Below are 23,918 nucleotides of genomic sequence, written 5' to 3' on the forward strand. Positions count from 1 at the left end.
AAGTCAAAACATTTACTTGAATTAGGTCGATATATGTTTCACACTAAATAATGAACCTAGAAAAATAAATAAAACTTGACCCAAGAACTGTGTCTAGCCCCCATCTTTCTTTGGGCCACTTACAGTAAGATGAATGTACTACAGTACTATAACTTGTTGTTTTATTTTGACAAATTAAAAGCAATGTGAAACCGTAGCCATGTGTAAAGCACAATATTTCATATTAAATGCATAACAGAAGAGTTCCAATCTACTTTAGAATTTAAAACACAATAATGAAATAACCTGTAATAATGTTGTGACCAGGCATTTGTATCAAAGGTTTAGCTACAGTATCCTTAAACCATCGCTTGAATTCAGTAATGTACAGTAGGCTAGTAACATTTCAATCGAGGAAATGGGCGTCCCCCAGATTAAAAAAAAAAAACACATTTTCTACGTATTTTTGCTTCACAATCCGACTTTCTATAGAAATCATCAGTAAAGTAGTTTCTCAAATTAATCGTTAAAGAATTAAGTAATACGTAGAAATTCTGAATGTAAATAATAATTACCAATCACAAAAAAATAACAAAATACATGATTTAAAAAACAATATACTCACAAACACCGTAAAACTGCATACCACTTCAATATATAAACCAGCATCGCCATAAACGAAGCATAAATTAACAACACAGCCAAAATGTATTTTTTGTAACTTACTGTAAAACCCACCGATTTATGTATTCACTTTTGCCGTCTAATGACTTATATTTTCCGGTTTATGTTCTCTCTTCATACCAAGCGCTTCCTCAACTGCTTTAGTCCTCGCCTTGAAGATAATTACACAACTGCCTACCAGAAACACCATGTACCCACTTATTAATGTAACTTTACATTTGCTTTTAACAGTGTACACAACAAACTAAAGAAAAAAGAGTGGGGATAAAAACACCCAAAGTGAAGCGTACAAATTAAGAACACTGCCCCCTCTGGCCTGGAGAGCAAACGCTGTTTGGGTTACGTTCAATTTACAGGAAGCCAAACACCACTCAAATTAAGTCATCTCTACAAACAATAAAGACATATACAAATACATTTGTTTATTTAGGGTTAAATAATTAAAAAAAAAAAAAACTTGTATAAACTATGGAGTCAATTTTATCATATAGGATTGTGTGGTTAAGCACTGTCATCCTGGATTGTTCATTGTCCATGTTATAATATAGATACATAGCTTCAGTAGGCTTACCCAGCACAGATGTTTTGTAAGTTGAATATTTTTTTCTTGATTCATGGAAAGCAGTTTAGGTATAAATCAACACACAAGGAGCTCAATGGTCCTGCAATTAATGAACATTGTGTTGGTTTCCTACACTGTTATACTATTTAGTATGGCAAGTTTTAAATGTTACCACTGTGGTCTCCAGGCTGTCAAAGCTGAAGAAAATGTGCAAGGCAGAATTTATGAACATTGCTGAGAAGTGGTTCACTGGGTTTGCACCAGTATAAACCCTCCCTAAAAAACTCCAGCAACTACTGGTGAGCAGTGGTACTAACAAGGTTTGGGAACTGGAACAAATATTAGCTGGGAAAAAACACAATAATGTCAGTAAGTCCACATTCAGCTCAATTTAGTATAAAAGGCAGTTATTATATTATTGTCAATTTTAATAACACTGTACAAATCACAAACACATATGTAGAGACTAGACGCAATACTTACCTTCAGATATAAGCTTTTTGTGCCATCTAAAGGGAACCATACAGTGCTGCACGGACAATTCCTTTCAGATAAATACTGTACTATTCCACATATCTGTCACTGGTTCAAATAATAAATGGTTTATCTATCCATGGTTTTTATCATTTCAAAAACCATTACAATAAAGCACTTTATCACGAGTACACCAGTAACCTGGAAAATCACTCTTCAGACACAAAGCAGTTACTGATAAAACAAATGGATTTTTTGCAGTTATTTTATTGATTACAACATTGTTCATTAATATACTTTATTTTCAATGTACAGTAAACACACATTTCAGGGTTCTGTATGCTAGTTTTCTGCTTTACATATCAGCACATTTCAATAACGCACAGCAATTTCTTACACTTACAGCTTCTAATCGTTTGCTTTTATTTACCACAGTTTTAGTAAGTTGGGTGGAAATCAGTTGTAGGACTAATGAATGTGAGTGGTCTTAACCAAAGTGAGCTCAGGACCTTGTCCCCATTGACTCTCTGTTATATTCAAGTTGGTGCATTTCAATGTGGTGATGATAAGTAAAGGGTGACATTAACAGGAGTGATTTTAAGTGGGTCTGACTGTATGTCTACTGTACCTGCAACATTTCTATACTTATTGGTAAGTTTTTTTTTTTTTTTTTTTAATGATGCATTTTAATACATAAGTATAATTTAAAATACAATGCAGAAGTTGTAATTCAGTATCAGGTAACCATACACTTGAACAATCATGCTTTCAGAAAATAAAACAATATAACGGGGTTAATGAATCAGAAATAGAATTTGGTTATTGATTGGCAACATTAACAATGCAAAAGCTTATTAAATCAGACACAAGTTTACAACAAGGATCATGTCATGACACTGCACAAATCAATTATTGAATAAACTCCATGGATTTAAGAACAAAGACATAGATTCAATTAAGACTAAGCATTCAAAAAATAAACATTGTATCATTTCCTTCGAAATGAAGTTTCCTTTTTTTCCCCTGGCCTCAGTCAAGCTCAGTTAAAGGGGTTACAGCTACTGAAATATCTCCCCATTAAATATCACTTCTCAAGTATACTGTAGTGAAATAGGGTTCTGCAGCCTTGAGTAAACATAATCGTGATCATATAACAAGTTTCTTATCCACAAGGACTCGTTTTGACTGTTTTGATGTTTTGTCCTTAGTGATTGAGCATCATTGACATTTGTATACTGTATTTAAACTGCTGATGCACGGAAGCATGCTTTTAAGAATCAACCGCTTATAAGAATCAAATCATTATTATTATTATTTGTTTATTTAGCAGACGCCTTTATCCAAGGCGACTTACAGAGACTCGGGGTGGTGAACTATGCATCAGCTACAGAGTCACTTACTATTACGTCTCACCTGAAAGATGGAGCACATGGAGGTTAAGTGACTTGCTCAGGGTCACACAATGAGTCAGTGGCTGAGGGTGGATTTGAACTGGGGACCTCTGGTTACAAGCCCTTTTCTTTAACCACTGGACCACACAGCCTCCTATCATCCAGGACGGATGTGGATTCTTATAAACGGAGTTCACTGTAGTATCATCTCCGCAATATTATCGTGACACAGTCAATGTCCTAATATTGATGTTGTAACATTTCGGTATTTCGGCCAACACTACCTTGTACACTGAACCAACCCAACTAGTTATCGCTAAAATAATGACACATTTAGATTTCTTCTATCTTGTCGTACGTGATGGTTTTATTATTCTTTATGTTAACATTCTGGACACCGGTCGACCTTTGGTTCACTTCCACTTCCTGGTTCCAGTAAACATGTCCCTGACTGCACTTTGTACCACTGGCCCTGTCTAAAAATGGCACCATCAAGCAGTTTGTGATTTTTCTCTTCCAAGATCTTAAACAACATGTGCAAATTGAGCCTCTCCTGGAGGCTGTCAAGCATTTTCCGAATATGTTTTATTTCCTCCTCTTCTTTAAGTGCCATCACACCACGTTCCAGACGATGAATTATGTGTTCAAGTTCTTTTGGGTTATCCAGTGATTGTGGACGCCTAATATGGGCAAACATGACTGTAGAGGATAGTACAGGTTTGTTATGCATGTAGGACATGACGTAGGCCTCAGCTAAGAGTGAAATCCTTATGATTTCTTTTTCAAAGAGGAAATTAATATATATTGGCTTTGTTATGTTTGAACTGCAAACGTCTATTTGCTTGTTGATTTTGTCTCGGAGGAAGGTGACTGGCAAAAGTAGCTGAACATTCTTTTTTATTTCTGCCAGCTTTGAGAGAATGGTAATCTGATCTTTAATGAGGAGCAGCGTGGGCATCATCAAATCAGCTTTATCCAACTTTGACAGAAGCATTTCAAGAACTAATGGGAAATATCTTTTCATTTCATCTCGTTCAGTACTGAGATTAGAAGTTGTGTTGAGCACATCTCAACTGTCTTCTTTTTCACCTGCTCCATTTCAATCAGTGTTCTCTTGATGACAGAACCATAGCGCACACTTCTCCGGATAGGAGCGTGGCACTTGGGGCATGCAATCAGTTTGATCGGGCCGTCGTTTACAGGAGTCATCATCCACGTGTCAAACCCAGTCCACCTCAAAGATATGATTGCAGTCCTGAAGTTGGACAAACCTGGCCTCCGGATCAGCCTCTTTTCCAAAAAACTGTTCTTGAACTTCATCTGCATGACATATGCGACACTTCTTTGGACATGGTTCCCCACACATACCAATGCACTGATGTTTACATTTAAGCTTTCGAAAGCAAGGCAGTTCACAAGGCTTTCTGTCACAAAGTTCAAAGCATAACTTTGTGCACTGGTGATGCTTGCATCCCCCAGCCACATGGCTGTGTGCAGGGGCGACAGGGGCATGCAGCACATTTGATCACACTTTTGATGGAAACATTTGCGGTCACAAGAAAGAGAACACGGAACGCATTCCTCAGAACACTTATTTTGACATTGGTGGGAACAAATTAGCACTTCCTTGCATTTAGAACGACATGCAACATGTGACATTCCATTAGAACATTCGCTACAGCTACCAGAACACTTATGTCCACACTGCAGGCTGGCCTCACATTTTACAAAACAAAGTATCTTCTCATTTTTTTTTTTCAGCTTCTTGCTTTTCGTAACATGAAATGGTCCTTTGGTGACCGCAGTCTAGGTTAACCGTCACATTCTGCGGGCATTTGCGGGTACATGTGTCACCACATTCACGAACACACAAGTGACCGCAGGATAAAGGTTTGTTGCATTGCATGTGGCATGAAAAAGTTTCTGGAGGTTCTGAACAGGGCACCTTCTGCTCATGACCACACTTGGGTAATGTTTTGGGTGACAGTCACCTTACACTCGCCACATATAGCAGAGCACTTTTTTTGGACATGTGTGCCCATTGTCACACAGTGTTTTAGAACACGGCTTGGTGCAGATGAAATCCTTATGTTCCAAGTCATATGGATGGCAAAACCTGGTGCAGACATGGCCACAATTCAGCCGATACTCACAGCGCTCTGAGCATCCCCCCTGTGGCACTTTGAGGAAGTCTTCTGCTGCAGAAACAAAGTTAGCAGTTTCGGGGTGATTTTCACAGCGAACCATGAGAGCCTCTCCTATCTGCCCATTGCTGCGTAACACATTCATAATTTTACTCCACAGCGGGACAGTTGACAGCATACTCATGTTGCCAATACAGAACAAACCTTTCTTTGCCCTGGACAAAGCAACACAAACTCGGTTTGGAATCTGCAAAAAACCCACCTTCCCCTTCTCGATTACTCCTAACCAAAGAAAGGATTATAATATCATTCTCCTCCCCTTGGTATCTATCAACCACACACAGTTTGACTCCTTCAAATTTACTCTTGGGCATCATTTTCTTTAAGCAATGGAGCTGTCCTGTGTACGTGGTAAGAACCGTTATCCGAGAGGGTTCATATCCCTGACAGATAAAGTAATGGCAGAGGGACTTGACAAAGTTAGCCTCGTGTAGGTTCTGGTGGCTTCGTCCTTCGTGGATGCTTTCTTCAAGGTGCTTGTGTTCCACAAAGAAGACATTTGTTAGTAACTCCCTGTTAGAAAAACAATAAGAAACAATATTACTTCCAGCATACTTTCAAAATGAATTATATATATATATATATATATATATATATATATATATATATATATATATATATATATTCATTTATGCATTAATTCATTACATAACATCACTATATATAACTAGAAGTTGCAGGCAACTTGAAGGCTTCCAGGCCTTTACAGCAGAACAAGATACGGTTTGAGACTCGTGAAAAATGGAAATCATACGAACATTTTGTTAATTGGAAAGAATCATTTTATCGTGGTGTGTTTTTTTGCAGGATAACAGTTAGTATTTTATAAATGTCGATTTAGTATTCATTTTGAAACTACTTGCGATTCGTTGTGGGAGTGCAATTGGCGCTTTGGAACTTTCAGTTGCATATTTGAAATACCCCGGCTGTCAATTTTCTGTACACCCCGAGATTATAGTAATTTTATGAAAAAAAAAAATTCAAATAATATAAAAAATGTCAATTTTACACTGTTAAAAAATAAACTGGGCACAGTATTTTTTTAACCATTAAATAATTGACTGTTAGATGTGATAATAGTATTAAGCAGTATATGCTTTTCGTGGTCATAAGCGCCCTCTTGTGGTCAGATTTTCCAAAGCAGTCTTTGTCTCCAGAGACTGTTGTACAGTTCGCCACAAGAGGACAACCTTGTACCACCCCCGTAGTTAAAGGCCAAACTTTGTGTTTTTTTTCTGCTTGTTAATGTAAAACACAGTGATATTTTGTTTTTTGTTAGTGGGATACTACAGGTAACAAGATAAAGTTAAATAGGTATAAGATCATGGCTATGACTAATTATAAAATAACACGGTTATAGAGCAAGAGATTCTTAATTGTTCTGTATATACTGTTATTTAAATGAAAAAAACAGTTAATTAAAGATACGCTTGCAAAGCTGCCCCCCCCCAAACTATCAGATACAACTCAAAAGTTTTATTTATAAACATCATATCTAACATTGCATAGCAGAAACATCGTATTTAAATGAAAAAATAAATATAAAAGGCTTTATTTTCAAAATTAGCGGATATAGGGCCATATAGCACATTGTAGGTTTTATTAATAATAAAAGCATGTATTGTAACAAGCCGTCAAAATGACTACTTTTGGCGGTTCTAGGTAGAAGTGCTCATAACTTTTTTTATTTTTGTAATTCTGACTTTCAAACGTCGTCAGAATATTCATTACATGTATTTAGGAAAAGTCAAGAACAGACAACCGTGGATCTTTAACACACGCATAGTAATTTAAATTTTAAACGTGAAAACGTGGCGGTTGTAGTGTTAAAAAGAATAGTGCAGGTGTTTGGTTTTTTTTTTGGCTTCTGCCTGCATGTCCACGAGGTTACTTTTAACATTACAGCAGAGAAGCTGGTCAGCTGGTATTTTTTTAACTGAAATAACCAGTTAATGAAAGATACACTTCGAAGTGCCCCCCCTCCCCGATTTTTAAACAAACTGTATTCGTGTGACTTGTAAAGCTATTTATATTTAAAAAAGACAAAAACATAAATACACAAGTACACGGCAGGCTTAGCGAATCAGTGCTGCCTGCTTCACGTCTTTAAGCTGTCTGACAGCACGAGTGTCAGACAGCACTGCAGTTCTAAAGGGACAAACAGAACGTGATGCGCTTTTGAAGTTCTGCTGGTTGTAGTTTTATTTATTATTTTTTTTATTTATTTACTAGCTTGACATAACTACAACACGCATGTTTCTCTGTGGTTGCCTGGCTACACCTGTATGTCCATGTGGTTATTTTAAGTAAACAAAGCTCATTACAGCAGAACAAGCTGATCAGCTCGTATTTTACTAAAATGTCCGCTGTTTTGGGGAGGGATTCTCTGTGAATAACCATGCGAGCTTAGTCCTTACAACTGTATTTAAAAGAGCAAGCAATTTTGAACAGTTCTGTCTATGGCACTGTGACAGGAGTGAAAGGAGTCCCTCTTGTAATTTGCCCTCCCGACTACTGGCAGCGCTGTGCAGGAAGGACCGAGACACAGGAGAATGGCTGAGTCATGGTTGGGGCAGAAGCCACAGTGGGGGCAGCCATCTTAACTTGGGGCAGGACCTCATGGTTGAGCCCCATTATTGCAATCAGCTGTGCTGCGCTTGACGATTGGCTGAGGTGGGGGAGTGCACTGATTGTAGGGGCAGGGCTCGGCACTATTTAGGCTGTGGGGTTCTGCCATTTTATCTCCCTATCCTGGACTGAGACAGTTGTGCTGCGTGAGCTCTGTGAGTTTTGTTCTTTTGTTTGTTTTTGCGTATATTCAGACTGAGGATTCCCAGACCGGCTGCCTTCGAGTCCGGACTTTCCCTGAGATCCTGGGAAGCTGCAAGAATTACTTGTCCTGTTGTTTTGAAGAGGGAGCCCGAGCCACCTGCTGTGGTGTGGATCATTGAAAAACCCTGTGGCAGTGTTTCTCTTTTGTTTGGAGTATTTGTTTTTCATTTCAAGCCTCTGCTTACCATAGCTGGTAACAGAGGCAGTTTCTTGTGCTACAATTGTGTTGGAACCCTCTGCTCGGGACCTTGTGGTTTTTTTTTTCCCTTGTGGGAGTTATAAATAAAAATCCAACCCCAACTACGTGCTTACTGTGTCACATCACTTCCTCCCATAACCCACCATAGGCACTCATTACTTAAAAGATACGCTTGCAAAGTCGACCCCCCCCCCCCTCCCCCTCCAAAGCATCTTTTCAATGGCTTACACGCGCAGCTTTTTTGCAGCAGATTCAGGATTTGTGACTGTTGTAAAAATAACTATATGACGATTTTTAAGCAAACTGTATTCGTATGATCTGTAAAGCGCATGTATTAAACATATTAGTATTTCGATTGTGTTGTGGTTTAAAAATACATGGCTTTTTTTTTTTTTTTGCCTGCTGTTCAGTTTTAACAGCATTTCAAAAAAAAAAAATGATTACAAGACATTTCTATACAGCACGAAATCACGGTATTTTTTTTCAAACAATTGGTGTGTTTCAGTATGTCTATAGTTCTGTTTATGCCTGCATGTCCACCAGGTTATTCTAAATAAATAAACAACATTAGAGCAGAGATTTCAGTCATTTGTCTCGTACTTAGTGAGCGCGCGTGTGTGTGCGCACGCGTGGTGCAGCTGCAACAGTTCTTAAAAAAATAAGTTCTTAGTTACAGTATGTGGCATTGCATACTGTACAGTGTGTGTGTGTAATATAATACCAGCCTTTCCAGTGTAATTACTGTGTTTTAAGTTACCCGAGTTAGTAAAACGGTTCTTGCCAGACACCAGCAAAAAAAATGGCTGCCTTTTTTTTCCTAGACCTTGCTCACGTTTCCATGGCAACAGCTGTCCCTAGTGGTGGGAATGTATCATTTCAGGGTATATTTTGGGCAAAAATGCCATGTCACCTACATTGATTGGCTCATGGCAGCCATGTCTGTTCATGTAGGAACTTTTCCTGAATAACTTTTTTAGAGGACACTACAAAGATAACGTATACCCAAGATTCACATCAATCGGCCAAACGGTTTATGAGGAGATGTCGTTTAAGCGTTTTACGCAAAATGGCACATAGTTTCCACACCATGTGACCGATCAACTTTTCCTTAAGTAGAATCAATCCTGGACATAAGCGCACTATGTACAAAAATTTTCACAGCTGTACTATGTACCGTTCATGAAAAGAATTAAATTTTCATTAAATCCAAGATGGCTGCCTCACCATGTGACCAAAAGCCGCCATATTGACCATGGCACAACATCCCATAATCCTCTACATCCGTGCCAAATTTCGTGAGTTTTGGTGCAGCCGTTTAAAAGGCTGGCCTGGAAGCCTAATTAGGTATTTCTAACCACTTTATAAAATCAGTCAGAAATAGCTTCAACTTTTCAACTTATCTTCGTTTATGTATTTTAACAGGTTTTTTAAACGTGTTTTTCATTGTGTTTTGTTGAAGTAAATACAATTCTAACAGGCAAGGACCATGATAAAATTAGAATATGTAATAAAAGTTGTACCTTAATGTTATCATACAGACAGACAGAGTCGTGGTTCTCCAGCTTGTCATAGATGTGTGGTGTCAGCAGCCGAGCAATTTCAGGACGCATGCGATGCTACAAAAGAAAACACTTGTAAAAGTTAATGTGCATCAGAACGTAAATGAATATTGTATATACAGGTTAATAATATTTAATTTCTTACCTGATTTATATCCCCATTATGTGTGCTATATATAATTCTCTTTTGCTGTAGTCCAGCAATAATTGTTTCTGAAAAAAAATTCTCCAGACTGATTTTTCTGAAGTGGAGTAGCATATTAGCTTTGCGCTGTGCACTGAAGCCCATAGGGGAAGCCTTGAAACCTGTGCAACGCTCATCCAGCTTCCTCCTCGTCAGTTTTGAGCACTTTTTTCAGAAGCAATTTTTGCATCAGAAGCAGACTTCCTTTAACTGGGTTTTTTATATTTAGTCGTGTTGAGCCACTGAAATAATTCAACTCTCACCTGTGGTGCACTTTCATTCACTATATAGGTCTCACTTGTGCAGTTTTAAAAATGTTACATCAAACATGTTTTTATATATATCCAAACACTTGGATATTATTTTGTACCCTTTCCCTAATATATATACACAGTGCCTTGCAAAAGTTTTCAGACCCCTGACCAATTCTCTCATATTACTGAATTACAAATGGTACATTGAAATTTCGTTTTGTTTGATATTTTATTTTAAAACACTGAAACTCAAAATCAATTATTGTAAGGTGACATTGGTTTTATGTTGGGAAATATTTTTAAGAAAAATAAAAAACTGAAATATCTTGCTTGCATAAGTATTCAACCCCTGTGCTGTGGAAGCTCCCAGTTTACACCGATGGAAGAAATTGCCCTAACGAGGACACAATTACTTTACCATTGGCCTCCACCTGTGAACCATTAAAGTTGCTGTCACATTTTCTGGATAAAAACCCCACTGTTGAAGGATCATTGGTCAGGCTGTGAATCTGAAGGAAAATGAAGACCAAAGAGCATTCTACAGAAGTTAGATAAAGTAATACAAATGCATAGATTAGGGAAAGGGTACAAAATAATATCCAAGTGTTTGGATATCCCAGTGAGCACAGTTGGATCAATAATCAGGAAGTGGAAGCTGCATCACACCACCCAGGCACTGCCAAGAAAAGGCCGTCCCTCAAAACTCAGCGCACAAACAAGAAGGAGACTTGTGAGAGAAGCCACAGAGAGGCCAACAATCACTTTGAAGGAGCTACAGAGTTCAGTGGCTGGGAGTGGAGTAATGGTGCACCAATCAACCATATCAAGAGCTCTGCATAACACTGGCCTGTATGGGAGGGTGGCAAGAAAGAAGCCATTACTCAAAAAGTAGCAACCTGAAAGCACGTCTGGAGTTTGCCAGAAAGCATGAGAATGACCCAGCTGCGATGTGGGAAAAGGTTTTGTGGTCAGATGAGACCAAGATAGAGCTTTTTGGCCAAAACTCAAAGCGCTATGTGTGGCGCAAACCTAACACTGCCCATGCCTCAAGACACACCATCCCTACAGTGAAGTATGGTGGTGGCAGCATCATGCTGTGGGGATGCTTCTCATCAGCAGGGACTGGGCATCTTGTTAAAATTGAAGGAAGAATGGATGGAGCAAAATACAGGGAAATACTGCAAGAGAACCTGCTTCAGTCAGCTAAAAAACTGAAGCTTGGGAGGAAATTCACCTTTCAGCAGGACAATGATCCCAAGCACAAGGCCAAAGCAACATTGGAGTGGCTCAAGAACAAAAAGGTGAATGTCCTACAGTGGCCCAGACAAAGTCCTGATCTCAATCCCATTGAGAATCTGTGGCACTATTTGAAAATTGCGGTCCACAAGCATCGTCCAACCAACCTGAACAACCTGGAGCAAATCTGCCAAGAAGAATGGGCCATAAATCACTCCGACACTGTGTGCAAAGCTGGTACATACTTACCCCAAAAGACTTAAAGCTGTTATTGCAGCGAAAGGTGGCTCTACCAAATATTAATGTGTGGGGGTTGAATACTTATGCAAGCAAGATATTTCAGTTTTTTATTTTTCTTAAAAATATTTCCCAACATAAAACCAATGTCACCTTACAATAATTGATTTTGAGTTTCAGTGTTTTAAAATAAAATATCAAACAGAACGAAATTTCAATGTACCATTTGTAATTCAGTAATATGAGAGAATTGGTCAGGGGTCTGAATACTTTTGCAAGGCACTGTATCTATATCTATATATATATCTATATATATATATATATATATATATATATATATATATATCTATATCTATATCTATATCTATATCTATATCTATATATATATATACATATATATATATATATATATATATATATATATATATTATTTGTTTATTTAGCAGACGCCTTTATCCAAGGCGACTCACAGAGACTAGGGTGTGTGAACTATGCATCAGCTGCAGAGTCACTTACAACTACGTCTCACCCGAAAGACAGAGTACAAGGAGGTTAACCAAGTGAAGTTCTCTACACCGCTTCAATTCCTTCTTACCTGTCACTAACCAACCAACTGTTTCTACTAATCTTTGCTTTACCTGATAATCAAGGCGGACGTATGGGACATTCATCCGTATAAGCCTCTCAAACAATGATACCTCCAGGTTGAAATTTTTTGCCAGCTCATACACTGTGGCACTTGGACGAAGCTGAAATGAAACATTACAACATTTGCGAAGAAAGTAGAATTTAATGATCCAATGACACCAGCAAAGTGGCATATACATTGAAGTAGAAAACACACTCTGTACTTTATTCTATTAGCACTTCAGATTTCACATATTGAAACTAATACTATTTTAAAGAACAAAAGAACACGAGAAAATTAACAAACGAGAGGAGGCCATTTGGGCCATGAATGTTTGTCCGGATGCCAGGAGCAGATGATCGAAAGACTTTGTCAAGTCAGGTCTTGATGAATACGAATGATTCAGCATCAGCAACACAGCTAGGTAACCCATTCTATATTCTCAGCACTCCTAGTGTAAATAAGTACGTGTCTCCAGTGGAAATTAATTTTATAATCTGGACTGTGTTTAATGTGTCCTTTTTTCACTTTATACACAATTGCTACATTTTGCAGCACTCACCTGCTGGTGGTCTCCTATTAAAATAAGATGCTCGCATCCAGAGGTCAGAGTTGTCACTATGTGAGCCTCCAGCACTTCAGCTGCTTCTTCAACCACCACAATCTTGGGCTGAATATCCTGTAAGACCTTCCTATATCTGGCTGCACCTACAGGAAAGGAGTTTATTTTATTATTACATCTCTTCTGGAAGTCCAGCAATTGGCAAATTGGTAATTACCAATGGTCTCTCTAACAAGCATGCAACGGTCCCTGTTGAATGTAAACCTGTCGCTTGGGGACACCTAGGTACTGGATGTTATTGTGTGAAACCAGCAAATACATGCCACAATGTTCTATTTAGTGCTCTAAATAGTAATCATGTTGGATTACATGTGTGTGAAGGAGAATGTGATGTCTGAAAACTGCATGTACATGTTTGACATACAGACAGATGGACAAATGCCCATGTATACACTGCGATATTCTCAATCAGTGCTAACGAAGATTAATTACAAATCAATAAGCGCTTCTCCAGATGTATTGTATGTAAAAATATGACAGACAGTCAGCCTTCATTTCCCCCTAGATTTTTTTTTTTAAACTGGACAAACGGGTCTCAAATCTCGACTGCCTCCACTATCTCCTCATTTTAGTAAATATGCTTCTCAATCTGGGAAAAATAACTGCAGCATTATACATTTGAAATGATGGGAAATTAAAAGGGTTATGCATTACTCCTTACATGTTGTTGTCATTCCAATGACGTACGCCATTTTCAGGATAGTTTGATCCTCCTGGTTTCGCAGTTCAGTGATCCTGTTAACTGTTCTCTGATACTCGTTCTCATATTCCAGAATCTGCCGTCTGATATCATTCCGATATTTTAAAAGCCACAGCCTAAGATTACATGGTTTAAAAAAAAAAAAAAAAAAGTTCCCTTAACACAATTTCAATTTACAAACAGGTATGCCAATGCTTATCGTAAAATACTGCAAAATGAATCTTTACAGTTTTAGCAGTCAAAACCACCAACAATAATAAAGAATGGCAGGTGGCAGCATTTTGCTTAATTGCAATGCTTTCAGTCATACAGTAGCAAACTTTGATCAGTTCTAGGTATCAGTTTTAATTTAGTTATTTCATTTAGTGGTTTGTTATTTTTAAACATGATTATAGAAACTCTGAGGGCAAACATTGCTGAGTTCTCTCAAACTCCCCACCATCTCTGTGAATTTCCTAGAAGGATGTCATTGGGTTTTCAATTTAAACATTTGTTCATTGATTTGCACAACCAATTTGTTTTCAGTGTGTACTTTCAGGTTGAGGTATTGTGAAACCCGATTGATTTTAGAATGATGGGTCACATCTTCAAGCACAAGGAACTCACCTGTAAAGATGCCAGCGTTGTGTGTAAGACAGAGCCCAGAGGTTGGCGATTTGTTCAGCTTCTTCCTCCGGCATGTGGTCAGTTTTTAGAAGCTCCACCTTGACAATGCGCTTCAGTTTTTTCTTCATATCTTTTGTTATCTAAACACAAAACAGGACAGTTTTACTATTTTTAAAGAAACTTTTGAGATTCAGATTCAACTACTGTATATTTCCCAGTTGCTGGAGATATTCATCCCCTGAAGAAGGGCTTTAAACAACAGCAATGGAAACTTACCTCCCACCCTTCATCGTAAGGTTCATTCTTGCTTTGCACCTCCTCTTTCTCTTCTCCAGGTACATAAGCCAGAACCACCTTCTTTGTTTGAAAAATTCTCCTCTTAGCTTGTTGGATCTGCTTTTGCACATCATCATCTTCTATCATCCTCTCGGCCTGAACCAGATCAGCCTCTTCAGTGACTGCGAGTAAATCTGCTGCATCCTCATCTCCTTCTGTAGTCACACTTGCTGTCTCAGAAGCATCTTCTATAGGTGACCAAAACAAAGGAATTTATTTATATTATATATATATATATATATATATATATATATATATATATATATATATATATATATATATATATATATATATATAATACACACACACATATATAAGGGCATTGAAAAGGACACTAATTCATCTTGTTTGTCTTCCAGGCTAATTCATCCATAGCTTTGAACACTCAATAATACATTCTATAAGAAACAAAAGATTCAGCTAGTGCCTTCAATTGCTGGCCTTAAAGAAGCGTTATTGAATAGGTTACAGCTAGTTCAATATGCCGCAGCCAGAATACTCCTAACAGGTCTATATGTCACATTTCTCCAGTTTTAAGACCACTAAATTGGCTGTCAATGAAGCATCACATTGATTTTATAACTTAGCTACTCATTCACAAGGCAATCCATGGCTTTGGTCCTGCCTACTTGTGTGAGTTACTTATTCCTTACAAACCGCTCATACTTTGAGATCTGCCAGTAACAGTCTCTTGGTAATTCCAAGACCTTGATTAAAGGGCATTTAGTCAGAAGCTTCTTTACTTTGGAATTCACTTCCAGGTTCTATTCAGAATACTGTCAATCGGAATTCATAAATGTAGCTTAAACAACTTAACTATAAGTGATTATCATTAATGATGGACTACCTTACTTAAGGTAACTTTATATATTGTCCATGATTAGTGCTAGATTAGTGTTATATACCAGTGATGATTACATTGTGAAATTACTTTTAATTAAGCAGTTTTATTGAAAAAGATGACCCCAAGGTCTTGTGTATTACCCTCCTGAGCTGTAACCAAAACAGTAGTGTGCCCCTGGAGTCTCTTTCAGAGCCCGGGTAGCAGATATTCAGGGCTGAAATGTACCTTCTTCCTGAGTGTCTGCAAGCTTCAGTAATTCAGCTGCTTTGGTTACATCATCTGCATATGACTTCCACTCTCCAATCCCCGGCTTGTTTAAGTCTTCATCAGCTCTGCCCTCTGAAAGGCATAAGATATGTTTATTCTGAACATTGACTGTACATCCATCCAACAAACAGTTCAAAGGCACAGATGTGCTAATGGGAATTGTGTTGCAGGTTTGCCTCAGTTTAAGACAAGGTGAAAACCATTTACTTTAAAAGAATATACAAGGGTTAGATTTGAACGCGTATAGATAGTTTTTTCCATTCAACTCATTTGGTATTGTGTCACCTGGATATATCTGCCTGTTATTGCATTAAATGACAAAACCTGACATTTAAAAAAATTCACAATGAAGAACACAAATCAGTTAAAATACTTCAAAAAGTGAATGATTCAACATGGTATTTTGTGAACTCCTCACAATTAAACTGAGAAAAGGAAGACACTTAAGGCATTTTAATTGGCTGCAAGAAACATTATGATCTATAATATAAAACATCACTGTGATCCATTTCTTTACCAGCAGATTGATATAGATATTGGGAGTTTGGAAAATAAAATAAAATAAAGCATGGGTATTGCACATACAATTCTGATTTACAGGCAGTATTGGAGAAGTTACTTTAAAAAATGTAACTAGTTACAGTTACAAATAGTTACTTCTCTAACACTGTTTACATTTTATAGAGATTATTTTTTTTTTTGGTTTGGTCATGCTATATCTTTGAAAACCCAGCTACTGAACCCACTTGTTGCCTCGTCTGTCGCCTTTTTCTAGCCGGAAAGCAAAAAGCCACATGACTCCAATATGGCGATCATCTTAGGCACAGATCAAAGTGAAGCATGCCATTAACTTGCTGTAACACTGGAATGTCCAGATTAAATTAGATATTTCCAGTTGTAGGTATTATGGCGGGTTTGCAAACACAGCAGATGTTGCAACTTCCCTGATGGTAACACAAACTGAAAAGATATTTGGGGTGCCAGCCTTATTCCTACAACTCATCACAAGGTATGTTAATTTAATAAATGCACATCTTAAACCACTGGTCATGGAGCGAGAAACAATGGGGCTGAGAATATCTGTGTGAATATTTTGAATATTTTTACTTCTAAGAACTAAAGGTGCACTATATAGGAAAGTTCAAGGAGCAGCCTTGAACTGGCTTTACGACTTTAAATATTTTAAATAACCTACCATTATCTTGTTCTGTTTCTTCATTTTCAGATTCATATAGATTCTGTTCTTCTGTAAAGAGACATTGTAAGTCATGTACAGTACAAACTTCTTGTTATTATTATTATTATTAGTAGTAGTAGTCGTAGTAGTACTAATACATTAACGACAAGTTACTGAAATTAAATGAATATATACTAGAAGGACCAGCTGCAACCTCTGTGTCGACACATACAGTACCTACAGTAGTTAAGTACATGTTCTAAATAATCCCCCACCAAAAAAATAGTATGTTCCTAAAACTCACTGCTACCCTTACCATTTTCAGAGCAATTTTCAATGCCTGGAGACTCCTTGCTGTCATGGCTTTTCTCCTCATGAGCCACTTGAGCTAAATCTTTATCACCACAATCTGCAGTCTCACTATCCCCTTGGATAAAAACAAAACAAAAAAAACATTGGTTAAATGTTATGTAGTCATATTATTATTATTATTATTACTACAGGTCTCTAAAATATACTTTGTTCTTACTTTGATTGGTGTCTTCATCACCAATTTGCCTTGACATATGGCTCAGGAGTGAAATTCCTAGCCATTCTAACATTAGCGAGGGGGCTTTCTTTTTTCGGGAATTTTCCACAGCCTAAAAAGAAATATAAAAATGTATTACATTTACAATGCTTTACTTTAAATAAGCAGTGAAGTTAAATGGTACACTCAGAAGAACACTCATTTTTGCAGTTTGGTATCCAGTGAGTTGAATGCGTGTTTATTGTGCAGTAGATACAAGCAAACACAGTAATTAATGCTGCAAATCTATGTTTAACACATTACAGTGTTTAATCAAAGTGGTTTACAATACATCAAGATTATAAATTATGAAAGTTACTGTAAAAAATGTAACACTCTTCCTAAAAACTATATTTTTAGTTCAACGTTTAGTAAAACACTGTGCTGCTAACCTGTACGTTCCCTAGATTAGTCCCATGAAGTGAAATAATAATATCTTCCAGGACATTCTCATGAAGAACTCCTTTTGCAGCACTTTCAAAAAGAGCTGCTTTCTTTTGAATTTTCTCTTCAACGCTTTTTCGGTTTTCTGTAAGCTGTTTAGGATTGAACAAAAGTGAGTTATACATTAAAAAGAGCAAGCCCTCTTTCCTGATAAAAATGTTACTGGATTTCAAGTGCACAACTTAGCTTTGAATTCTATGCTGTAAGTATTCAAAAACTTTAATTTTGATCGAACTTTCTAAGCGTTTTTTCTCAGAATATCTGTTACATGTGCACTTCCTGGGTCATTTCACTTCAGCAGTGTCTTCTGGGTCAAAGCATTTTACTGTCTGAAAGCATGTTGTCAATAGAGGAAGCATGGCTTGCGAACAGAAGTGTATTCCCAGATATCATGTTTAAAAATAAAAACTTGTTACTAAACAATTGTGCAAGAGTAGGAAGAAAATCTGATAACATTGTACAAGCAGCATTTCCATGACTGTTACCATGTTACCATGAAGACTTTTTGAACCTGTTTTCTTACCACTGAATACATTGCTCGCAGATGTCCAGGCAGATTCTGTTTAAACATATTATCTCTTCTTAAATTGTTCAGAGAAAACTTCTGGAGGACCTCGCTGGCACATCTTCCTCCTACTCTGACCAATCCTGTCTTTAAAAACTTGTGAATGCCTTAAAAACAAAGAGATGTTTTCTCTTAATCCAAGGTACCTTGACAGATATGCATACAGTATACAGAAACTATAACAATATAATTTCTGGAAATTCTTTTTTTTTATCAATCTGAAGAAACTAGATAGTAGTGTCTTTTGTGAACAAGAAGTGTGTTTTTTATCATTCTGAAATTTACAAGTGACAAGACATATTTGGTCATATATGTGATGCCAAATGTGACTGGCACAGGTATTTTTATAATGTTACACATACAATGTCTGTATCACAGATGTATTCTAAGATTTCTCCAGAAGTAACACGTTTGATATTTTGTGTTTTACAATGCCCATAATCAAACTTGACTCAATCATACAATGCAGAGTGCTTAAAAACCTTCATTCTGTTATTTTAGTGTTACGTTGAAATTGTAAAAGGTTTTATTTTGAGTTCCTTCATTTACAATTATTGTAGGATTCTATGTCTATGGTTCCTACTTCCTAACATACACATTGTGTAGAACAGTGGTATAATGCCATCTATAAAAGACAACAATTAGACTACCTTCCAAAAACTGATCCAGTGCATGGTTTGTGTAGCATACAACCAGGATGGGGCAACCCCCCATTGAACGCCAAGTGTTTGAGTTAGAAAGGATAGTCTTGACAATTTTCAGACCAATATACGTTTTGCCTAGAAGAAACAAAGCATAAGAGTGTTAGCATAAGCATGTAAAACAGAAAGAAAGAAAGAAAGAAAGAAAGAAAGAAAGAAAGAAAGAAAGAAATTACCTGTGCCGGGTGGGCCTTGAATAATAGCCAGTTCTTTAGTCAAGGCCATTTGCACTGCCTGCAATTGGGAGTCATCCAACTTTAACCATTGCTTACTGGGCCAATCAGCAAAATTGAGCACATCACATCTCCAAGGCAGGCCTAATAATTCTTTGAAATCCTGTCTGCCAAGAAAATCATCAGTGTCAGATTTGTCAGCACCGTCAGATTCCTCAGTACTGACAGATTTTTCAAGCTCCTGTATTCTGACAGGGCCCTCTGTCGTCAGTGACTGAAGACTGTAAGTATGCCGATGATTAATTAAGTACTGAGGAGATGAAATGTTAGTGTCACAGCTGACAATATATTTCTGCATAGGAAGTTCACCCAAAGCCATTTCTTTCAAGCCTCCAAGTACATGTCGGTAGGCTTCAAAAAAGGCAGTTGTTTCAACCATTAGAAAATAATCATTTTCCTGGAATTCTGATAATTTTAGTCTGCTTTCTTCGGTGAAATCTAGAGTCGTAATGCCTTTCTGGAGATCCTTTACATCCCGGTTTGCCACTGTAGCAAAAATCATAGTCTCAAAGTTGTCTCTGGACAGGCATACCAGAGCTCCATACAACAGTCGCTTTGAGCTTTCCCAGTTCACAGATTTCAAATTATCAATACCGAACTGAACTCTGTACAGGATCCCTTTGTGGGTGCAGATGGGGGAAAGAATATAAGCATTCAAATAAATTCTAATGTCATCAAACCTTCCCTTTCTCAGATCCTTCCCATCAAACTTCAGAACCTGATTGATCCCGTCTCTCAGAGGTCTAATGAAGTCTTCCCTAAGGAGGCGGAAATGAGTATCAAGGTACGTTTTTGTGTCTTCAAATTTTTGGCCGATAATATTCGGCCGCATGAAGGGTTTCGCTGTCAAGTGTATGTCTTCATATGTCGGAAAGATTGACATGTATCTGAAGTCCTCAATGTCTAGCTCTTCCTCATTCCCTGTTATGTATGTGTAGTTGTCTGATCGAAGCGTTCCCTCTCGTTTCTTCTCTTGCAAATGGGTAATGATTCTCTGAAGGCTTGTTATGCTGTTTTCTGTTTCCTTGGGAATAGTAAGCCCAGTTGACTGCAGGTAAGTGATTTCAGTCTGCAAAAGAGCTACAATAAGAGACACATCAAGGATTGTGCTGGCAGGGAAGACACTAATTAATGTCTGATGCAGAGCCAGTATTTGGTCAACCTGCACAATGCTCTGCTCTCTTTTCACTGAATCATTGTGACGGCTCACTCTCATCACATACATAGGGAGGAGTCTCTTCAAAAAGCGAGATTCTTTCACATCAATTAGAAGATGCTGTAAATTCTCTCGGTTAGACTTGCTGCTGCATGCTTTACTGAGGACCTCAAGAGCAATGGCAATAAGTTCATCAGTCATATCTTCACGGCTTAAGAATTCTTTTAAACCACTTCCTGGAGAGGCCAGTTTCATGACAACTTCTGAAGGCTCCATTTCGAAAATCTTTTTTAAAGCTCTGTAGTCTAAATTATTAACCCTGGGAGTCCGGCGTTGATTTTGCAACTTCTCATTGCTCCGGCCACGTTGATCTGAATCCCAGCCTTTGGAGATGTCTAAAAGGTTGGGATGACTTCCTGCCCTTTTTCCTGCTAGCTTCCGAAAGTCATCTTTGTCATTGTTTCTGCTGTAATCTGGAAAAATTAACAAAAAAAAAAAGCATTTAACAGCAGGCTTACATATGTGAAACAGATTTTATTTATTATCCATAATTTAGGAAAAGGGTTACAAAAACGTTTTTGGCAAGATTATAAATTATCCATAACTATTAAACATGTTGATGACATTAAGAAAAACTTATAGTCGAAACATTTGTCATTAGTTCATACTTTTTTATTTCTATGGTTATATAAGGTAAAACAAATGCTTTTTGTAAGTAAGTTACATTGGAGGCAAAGAGTACGGGGACCTAAAACTACTTATTAATCATTTTGTTTCCACACCTTTTGGCTTCATGTTGTTCCAGCTGGTGACACTGCGATTTGGGCCCCTTGTGTGAGCTTGTCCAGACTCAGCATTGCACCTGCTGTCAGGTTGATCGACAAACCCTGCAGCACTCCTTCCACGTGAGTGATGACGGTTTCCTCGTCTGTCTTCAGAGTCTCTTCGGCCACAATAATTATCTGCACATTTACAAGAAATTACAGTTTTTCCAAACTATATGGGACCGGAGGGTGTTCAGAGAGTCAAATTGTTCAGATAATCGAATTACGATTGTGAAATTGTTTATATGACCTAAAATATGTAATTTACCCCCGTTAACCTGTAAATATATCATATACATTACTGAACTGTTCTGTGAACAACAGAGATGGAGGGCTGGTTAGGACACTCTCTATGACAACTGGGCAGCACAGCACACAACAAGACAGGTTACCAAGAGACTGTTAAGATACTGTCGGGTTAGGATAATCACTGTAACTACATTACCCATAACTTCTTAAAGATGCAAATAGTTAATATGTAAAATAGAGGCAGACCAATATAGGCTTCAGCCAAACATAGGCGGCACATATAAGAGGCTTGGGGAGGCAAAGCCTCCCCAAAATAAACTGCCCAAACTCTCACAAGAAATTGTTCTGACCAACACAAAACATATTTGTGAGAGAAGAAGCTCGATTTTTTTTTCCCGCAAATGCGCAAAGCAGGTCTAGCAAACATGTTAATCATTTTCCTACTGTGCAACCGCCATACCGCTGGGGCAGCTGGGATATCAAAATCAACACTGAAGCATAGATACAGGATTTAGCTGCATTTTAATTTTACAGAGCTCGTGGCAAAATATTTTCGTAGCATACTGTCTGTTTTCACGCACCACCGTTTTGTGAGAATTTGATAAATGTGAAACTACAGTCAGAACATACTTCCTTTGACTGTTTCAACAAATGCCACCTTTCAGAACACTGTTTGTGGTGCCAGATTGAATGTTTCTGAAGTTTTTTCTTTAGATTTTTCCAGTCCTTCACTACAATTTTCAGTGAAAGCGCGGTCTTTTGAACGTTGGAAAGCAGAAAACTGCATGTGCCTGCTTACTGTACTCTAAATATGAAAACCTATTTTAATATTCTGATGAAAATGAATGGTTTTGCATACCAAAGACAGTTTTCGGATACACAGGTAAACAAGGCTATGACGGTCCTGTTGCAGGATCACCAAGGTCCAAAATACAGGATTTAGTTGCATTTCAATGTCATTCGAGGAGACAATGCTGGGCTGGTGTAACGTCCATTCTTCCCGCCAATCTGAGCCCCATATAGATAGATATTGGAATGTTTACGGTAAGAGTGCACTTATTTTTTATTTTTTTGGCAAATATACCTTATGAAATATGCCCCTTGATTATAAGTACGATAGTAAATGCATGTTTAGAAGCTTTATACAGTATTAATAATTGATTTAAATTGGTGTGAAGTGATGGAAATGGTGTTCGAAATTGGTGCAGGTACTGTAGGACTGCAGAACAGGTTAACGATTTAAAGGTTTTAAAAAACATTGCAGCTTGTTATCCTTATTGTTTTTCTAATTTGCTTAAATAGGCATAACATGTTTTAAAGTACAAGCTAGTGCTATATTAAACTTAATTTATTTGGCCATCTTATGTTGGAAAAAATAATGTATATGTCAAATATATATGTAGCATCCCTGAGTGGTTTTGAGGTCTGTTTTGTGCTATAAATTATTATACAGTACAAGTTCTCAAAAAGACGAAGGAGAATGAATCTGGTTTACAGCTTTTATTTGTGTCCGTCAGTCCGACTATTTTTCAAACTCAACATAATGAATGAAACTTAGTATTCAGTCTCACTTGTAACAGAGTAATAAAAAAATAATGCAAGTCTTAATTTTATATATATATATATATATATATATATATATATATATATATATATATATATATATATATATATATATATATAAAATATGTGTGTATCTTACTGTACATCGTTCGGCTTAATAAATGCAGGGGGGAAAGTGTGGAATAGCCTCCCCAAACGAAAGACTCATGCACCGCCTATGCAGCCAAACAATAAATTAACAGGAAAAATAAGTATAATCATTGGATTGTTTACCTTGCTTAAATCTGCTTCTCCCTTCATGATGTTCATCTGAAGCACCTTGGCAAGGAAAATCTAGAAAATTATTTGCAACAGAAAGGTGTCTGCCATAGGTACGTTCCCTACTCCCACTCAGATCACGTCTAAACGGAGGTCTATCGGGTCCACCACCAAATCCTCTTCCACGTGAAGGAGGTCTCTCTTGAGTCTGGCTGCTTTCCTTGCCCTCTCCAGTAGTGCTTTCTGTAAATGAATCTTGTGCTTAATAACTTCAGAAATATATATATATATATGTATATAGCAAAAGATAAATAGTGTATTTTAGAGGAAACAATTAAAGAATTACCAATAGTATACGAGATTGAAAATAAAGTACATGTGT

General features: G+C 37.4%; 1 pseudogene; it reads right to left on the reverse strand.

The window, feature by feature from the left end:
• Nucleotides 1-3,557: 3,557 nt before the first annotated feature.
• LOC131734619 (NFX1-type zinc finger-containing protein 1-like) lies at nt 3,558-23,774 on the reverse strand (annotated as a pseudogene).
• Nucleotides 23,775-23,918: the final 144 nt, after the last annotated feature.

The sequence above is a fragment of the Acipenser ruthenus genome, unplaced genomic scaffold, assembly GCF_902713425.1.
Source record: "Acipenser ruthenus unplaced genomic scaffold, fAciRut3.2 maternal haplotype, whole genome shotgun sequence".
Lineage (NCBI taxonomy): Eukaryota > Metazoa > Chordata > Actinopteri > Acipenseriformes > Acipenseridae > Acipenser > Acipenser ruthenus.